This window comes from Oryctolagus cuniculus, chromosome 1 (assembly GCF_964237555.1).
Source record: "Oryctolagus cuniculus chromosome 1, mOryCun1.1, whole genome shotgun sequence".
NCBI classification, from domain to species: Eukaryota; Metazoa; Chordata; class Mammalia; order Lagomorpha; family Leporidae; genus Oryctolagus; species Oryctolagus cuniculus.
The window spans coordinates 207,226,334-207,233,935 of record NC_091432.1 but is presented as its reverse complement, the minus strand read 5'-3'; the positions used below and the strand labels follow the sequence as shown (position 1 = coordinate 207,233,935).

Below are 7,602 nucleotides of genomic sequence, written 5' to 3'. Positions count from 1 at the left end.
TTGGGCCCTGCACCCCTTGGGAGACCAGGAAAAGCACCTGCCTCCTTGCTCCTGCCATCGGATCAGTGCGGTGTGCCGGCCGCAGCGCGCTGGCTGCGGCGGCCATTGGAGGGTGAACCAACGGCAAAGGAAGACCTTTCTCTCTGTCTCTCTCTCTCACTGTCCACTCTGCCTGTCAAAAAAAAAAAAAAAAAAAGACTTGTGAAGATCAAAAAGCATAAAAGAAGCATTAAAAATAATTTTGAAACATTGCTTTTCTTTAATAGTTAATAGTCAATATAGTCTCATGTTTTACAAAAGTACTCATTCACTTGGAATTTTATCAAATTCCCTCTATCATTTGTTTAACTGTTTCTCTCTCAAGCTTATCCATAGGTAATCCTTGTTAAATTTCTTATATATTCTTCCAGCATTTCTTTATAAATTTATGTAAATTTGCATTATTTAACCCTTTTTATATAAAATGACATATAATAGTTATATTGTCATAAACCTAGTTTTTTTATATACATATAAATAAATACTGAAAATCTGCCCACATAGATTTTCCTTACTAGTATTTTTACAACAATATCATAGTCTATTAAATTGCCTAAGGGTATGGGATTAAGACAAGTAAAATATTTGTAATTATAAATGTCACAATAAAAGCTAATAATTAATCTCTTAAAAATCGTCTCAAATAATTTTCAGTGTGATAATTAAAAATTTTTGTTGGGGATGAGCTAATTCTCACCATTAAAGACATTCTGCCTTTTGCTTCTTTCTGACATCCTAGGCCCCTGACTGCAAAATGCCAATAATAAAACATGATCATGGGGACAAGTAACAAATCTAAGATTTGTAAAATTATTAGAGATACAGCTGCTGTCCCAGTTAGAACCACACCATTTTAGAATAGCTAATACCAAAAATTATCTCCTGGGAACATTTGAAAGCTCAGAAAGAAAAAAATCCTAAATCTAGAGTAGTTATCAATAATGATTTTGTTTTAAATATAGTTACTTTCTTGATGATTACTCTGGACTAACAATCAAGTGATCTTTTGTCAAAGTTTTGATCACTGGAGTGAAGGCTACAGAAGGAGCTTTTGAGTTGACTTTGTTCATTCAAATATGATTTTTGCAGTTTTAGGAATGCTGAGTTTGAGGATGGCTGAAAAATATGCAATTAGATTACTTTATGAGATAGATCTAGGCATGTCATACTAGGGAACCTTCTGACAGTCTTATTATAATTATATCTCATTATAATTCTATAATGAGTTACTTGCTGAAAATCCTATCAAATTCCTGAGGATCACTAAAGAAAATAAATCCCAAATGCAATATACCTCCAGTGCTGTTATTTCAAACAATCATTTGTTTAATTTAAACAACATTTTTGAAAAAACGTAAAGATTTACCAATTTGGGGGTGTCATTCCTTCACTCATGTTTCATAACTGATTGTATGAAATGAAAGGATGTGCTAATTTTGCTTGTGTTGAGTGATATAGATTATAGTTTCCATAACTAAGCACAGTTCAAGTAAAGTCATGCATTCAGCTCTGAAATGTGACACTGAATCAAACACAGACATTTTAATTGTATTTTAGTGCTTTCAGGTGGTTGTATGCAATCATTAGTCATTTTTAAATGTTCACAGTGTTCAATAGTAGAAGATCACTCATCTTCTCTACCCGCCATCAGACAACATTCATTTTGCCTGTTGCTCTCATTATAGTTCTGAAAACAGAAATATAGGATTATAATTTAATTTTATATTATCTCCAACTGTATTCTATCAGTTATATTTTGGGAATATAGATATATAAATGAATGTATTATCAGTATAAAGTGAGTGATTTTAGAAATTTCTATAAATCAAAAAATCCTGGGGTTATTTTATACACTAGCCATATTTTAATTATAAATATATGTACATCCTATAAACCCTGCTTATATGGGATGTTAATGTTTACTTTAGGTTTACTTGACAGAACCCTCAGTAAAATATTGCCTCATTACATTGTATACTAAATCCCATGAAGAGTCCAACTTTGGAATGAAAAACTTTTGGGAGATATTCTATTTTAGCTAAATATTACCTAAGGAATAAGTTATTGGGAAATTATTTAAACCTGCAAAACTTCTATTCCCTCATCTATAAGGTACAAATGCAAGTATCTTTCTTTCATGGCTAGTGAGAGGAATCATCAAGATATATACATTTATTTTTTATACATGTATGACTTGGCTGGCCATTCCTCTTTTATAACATATATATTTTAAAATTTATTTACTTATTTACAGGAGAGCAAGAGTGAGTATGAGAGAGATGCCAGGAGCCAGATATTCAATCTAAGTGTGCTCCATGAGTGATAGGAACCCAGTTTCTTCAGCTATCACTGCTACCGCCCAAAGGAGTAGTCAGGAGTCAGAGCCACATACTGAACCCAGGTACTCTTGTATAGGACGTGAATGTCTTAATTGCTAGGCTCATTGCCAGCTCCCAAGAATATATATTAATGCCAACCAGAATGACACTACTCTTCCCACTTTAGTTTATTGTTTTCCATTGATATTTTCCAGCCTTTATGTGGAAAATGAAATTACTCAAATATAACTTCTGGATCAAGGGTCTGAATGCAGCATATTTTAAGTAGGTACTTTAGTACAACAATGAGTATTTCACATGGGAGTGCTGCTGTTAGCTGTTCATAGTGAGGAGGAGGATTTTCCACATATTCTATATTTTCTAAAATGTCAGAGAGATTTATAAAATAGATATCTCCTGCAGAGATATGGAAATGTTCTTCATTTATAATCATCAAAAACTAGAAAAAACTGAAATGCCTCACACAGGAAAGATTTTTAGGTACCGCTGAATCATATTTCATAATGTGTGTCTGAGTTACACATGTGTGTTCACTCTGTGAATATTTACTGAGCTGTACTAACATTTGTTCACATTGCTTTATAAATACTACATTAAAATGAAAGTTATTATCTTAGATATCTTGATTTCTGAAACGACATAAAAATGGAAGAAAAAGAAGAGAGGAACAGTGAAGAGAAAGAAAAAATAACAGAAAAATTGTCACCAAAATGCAAAATCAATACAATTATGGGTTAGCTATCTCCCTTGTCCTTTATTTCCAGTTTGAGAGAGATAGGTCAAGTATATTAGTAAATAATTTTGTGATTAATCTTTTTGTATGAATGATTATTGTTGACCATTCTATGTTTTGGGGCTCTTAAAAAAAACTAGCTGAAAATCATGGATATTAAGAGTAAAACATTGGTTCTTTTACAAATCAGGTAATACCAATTTTGTAACATTTACAAAAGCTTATCTAAATATTTTATTGAAAACTTGTATACTAAGCACCATCTACTCACCAAGAACTCCAATCCTGGTGACAATAAAGTTAGCTAAAGTGTGATAATGTGGATAGCTTTAATAATTAACATCATTATATACAATACCTTGCTATTTGATAATAACAAGTTTAGCAAATCCAAATTAACTCAAGTTGCTGAGTTAGGAGAAAAACTTTTCTAAACACCATTTATCATGTCTGCCTACTTGGTCTAGGTATAGCATTTTGCAAACTACTATTCAAATTGTACATGCTCCTGATTTCACAAACCGCAGTGTGGAAAAAATTGCTTCACCAACAATAATTGAAAAGATAAAGCCCACTTAAAAGTAAAGGGTTGTATTTTTTTTCTCCTTTTTTTTTTTTTTAAACTTCATTCAGCTTTAGTAATTTTATGAGAAGGGAGCCTTTTGCCAGTTGTAGAGATCCTAGATATAAGCTATTCTGTTAGATTCCTGGTGAAGGGTAAGCCTTGGAAGGAGTTTTTCAGTCAGCTTTGTCAGGAGAACTTATATCCTAGATGGTGAAATAAAATGCAGGACATATAGTCATATACAAACTCCATTTTCAAGGGAGTTAAATTTAAGTAATTAAAAAATATACTGCCTCATTGTTTCAGAATTATGTTAGTTCAAATTAAAGTTTTTAAAGATTAATTTTAAATTTAACAGTTACCAGGTTTGCAAAATAATAATTTTACACTTTTTGAATTTTAACATCAACATAAGGCTGAAATCATTCATATTGAGATTAAATATATAGCTATAATAATTAGTACAAAGCTGCTTATATTAAAATATTGATGATCCTTATTGTTGTAAAAATTTCATTATTAACATGTCTAGATTGTTTCTTGACTTTTTTTTTTTTTTTCTCATTAAACTTTGTTTTAATGGGTCTCAAAATTCTGTGACAGATTTTTGGTCAAGTTGTTTCCATTAAAAAGTACTGATTTTAAAAACTAATAACTTAAAACTGCCACGCACAAAAAAAATGGTCCACAAAACATTCTCCTTTCCTTCTGAAGGTTTTACGATGCATTGTTATCATTAACCAGTCTTTTACTATTAAACTTACATGGCCAATTGAGACAAACAGTTCTGAGACCGTTCTTCCACCACTGATTAAGACTGGGGTGGCAGGTATTAGGGGTAATATTCATTTAGCCTTCTGAGCTTTCTGGGCAGACTTGGTGATCTTGCCAGCTCCAGCAGCCTTCTTGTCCACTGCTTTGATCACACCCACAGCAACCGTCTGTCTCATATCACGGACAGCGAAACGAACCAGAGGAGGATAGTCAGAGAAGCTCTCAACACACATGGGCTTGCCGGGAACCATATCAACAATGGCAGCATCACCAGATTTCAAGAATTTAGGGCCATCTTCCAACTTCTTTCCAGAACGACGATCAATCTTTTCCTTCAGCTCAGCAAACTTGCAAGCAATGTGAGCTGTGTGACAATCCAGTACAGGGGCATACCCAGCACTGATCTGACCTGGATGGTTCAGGATGATCACCTGAGCAGTGAAGCCAGCTGCTTCCATTGGTGGGTCATTTTTGCTGTCACCAGCAACGTTGCCACGACGAACATCTTTGACAGACACGTTCTTGACATTGAAGCCCACATTGTCCCCAGGAAGAGCTTCACTCAAAGCTTCATGGTGCATTTCGACGGACTTGACTTCAGTTGTGACATTGGAGCAAAAGTTACCACCATGCCAGGTTTGAGAACACCAGTCTCCACTCGGCCCACAGGGACAGTGCCAATACCACCAATTTTGTAGACATCCTGTAGGGGCAGACGCAGAGGCTTGTCAGTTGGTCTAGTTGGTGGAAGGATGCAGTCCAGGGCTTCAAGCAGTGTGGTTCCACTGGCATTGCCATCTTTGCGGGTGATTTTCCATCCCTTGAACCACGGCATATTAGCACTTGGCTCCAGCATGTTGTCACCGTTCCAACCAGAAATTGGCACAAATGCTATTGTGTCAGGGTTGTAGCCAATTTTCTTAATGTAGGTGCTGACTTCCTTAATGATTTCCTCGTATCTCTTCTGGCTGTAGGGTGGCTCAGTGGAATCCATCTTGTTAACACCAACAATTAGCTGTTTCACACCCAGCGTGTAAGCCAGAAGGGCATGCTCACGGGTCTGCCCGTTCTTGGAGATACCAGCTTCAAATTCCCCGACACCAGCAGCAAAAATCAGGACAGCACAGTCAGCCTGAGATGTGCCTGTAATCATGTTTTTGATGAAGTCTCTGTGTCCTGGGGCATCAATGATAGTCACGTAATACTTGCTGGTCTCAAATTTCCACAGGGAGATGTCGATGGTGATACCACGCTCACGCTCGGCTTTCAGTTTATCCAAGACCCAGGCATACTTGAAGGAGCCCTTTCCCATCTCGGCAGCCTCCTTCTCAAATTTTTCAATGGTTCTTTTGTCGATGCCACCACATTTGTAGATCAGATGGCCAGTGGTGGTGGACTTGCCCGAATCTACGTGGCCAATGACGACGATGTTGATGTGAGTCTTTTCCTTTCCCATTTTGGCTTTGATTTAGCGGTGGTTTTCACGACACCTGTGTTCTGGCGGCAAACCCGTTGCGAAAAAAAAAGCTGTTTCTCGACTTTTTAACATTCAACTGATGACCAGTAGTAGCTTTGTCCAATGTTGGCTATCAGTAACAGGTAAATATCCTATATTTAGCATTTTGAATGCTAAATTAGAGGCACATTTCACTGAATTTTTCTCTTTCAAAACAACTGTTACATGTAGAGCAACAAAAAAATAGAAGAAAATATTTAAATAAATGTAAACTATTAACCTAGATTACACATTATAAGTTTTTATTCCAAAGGAGTAAGTAAAATAAGTCTTCTACAAATGTCCATACTACTTTTTGTTACTCATTTGTCTGTTTTCTATTTGATCAGATAATAGAGATAGATAATATACTTTAGTCCTGTAGGCATTCATTGCTAGTGATATGAAAAGAAAAAAAAAGAATATTTAGCCATATCAATAATAGTGGTGAGTGAAATTTAGAGTGCTCTAAAGTTTCCAAAGTGCTTTTTTCCATGCATTATTCCTGCCTAAATAACATTTAATTAATTCCATTCTCCAAAAAAGATTTCACAAAAGTAACAAAGAATTGTCTATTGTAACTATGACTAAGCCAATGAACATTTATTTAAGTTGAATTATGTAAAATGTGATGATACGAAAATAAACCCATTGATATCTGATACATAATATAGACATTATTTGTTATTAATTTAGGATGTAACCTCCCAAATAAATAAAGGAAGAAAACATGAAAATATGTTGATGATGACAGTGTTAAACAAAAAAAGATTTCATAGCCCTTGCCTCTTTTCATGCAGGACAATGGTCTTTTTTACTTTCATTTGTTGAGTTCTTTTTTTTTTCTTTTTTCTTTTTTTGACAGGCAGAGTGGACAGTGAGAGAGAGAGACAGAGAGAAAGGTCTTCCTTTGCCCTTGGTTCACCCTCCAATGGCCGCTGTGGCCAGCGCACTGCAGCCGGCGCATCACGCTGATCCAATGGCAAGAGCCAGGTGCTTATCATGGTCTCCCATAGGGTGCAGGGCCCAAGCACTTGGGCCATCCTCCACTGCACTCCCTGGCCACAGCAGAGAGCTGGCCTGGAAGAGGGGCAACTGGGACAGAATCCAGTGCCCCGACTGGGACTAGAACCCGATGTGCCGTCGCCACAAGGTGGAGGATTAGCCTAGTGAGCTGCGGCGCTGGCCTGAGTTTTGTTCTTTATTTAGAACTCAACATAACTAAAAATAAACTGTAAGACTTTGTAATGTAACTTAAAATGTTATGTAAAACATGAATAAATAGGTAGCAAAGGAAACATTGCAATTAACACAGTAAGTAGAAATGAACTCAAGAATGCAACATGTATAAAGACCAAGAGTTAACAAATTATAACTTTAGATTTTATTTGTTTCATATTTTGGTTTATGCCATATTTTGTCCTCAAAATAGAATATGACAATCTTAATAGAGAATTAGCTTTAAGGAAAACAAAACAAAATTAGTGTTCCAGAAGGAAAATGCGTTCAGGACATTAATAAGAAATTTACCGGAAAGGAAAAATTGAGAGATTGTCCTAGTATTAAGAGAAAAAAACTGTCAATGCCGAGGACTGTACCCTGCAAAGCTTTTATTTATCAATGAAGTTGAAATAAAGACCTTCCATAACAAACATAT

General features: G+C 35.6%; 1 pseudogene across 1 annotated transcript; it reads right to left on the bottom strand.

Moving 5' to 3' along the window:
• Positions 1–4,221: 4,221 nt before the first annotated feature.
• Positions 4,222–5,972, bottom strand: LOC108178088 (elongation factor 1-alpha 1 pseudogene; annotated as a pseudogene). Its single transcript, XR_011381319.1, has one exon. The product of XR_011381319.1 is annotated as an elongation factor 1-alpha 1 pseudogene (transcript).
• Between the last annotated feature and the right edge of the window lie 1,630 nt (positions 5,973–7,602).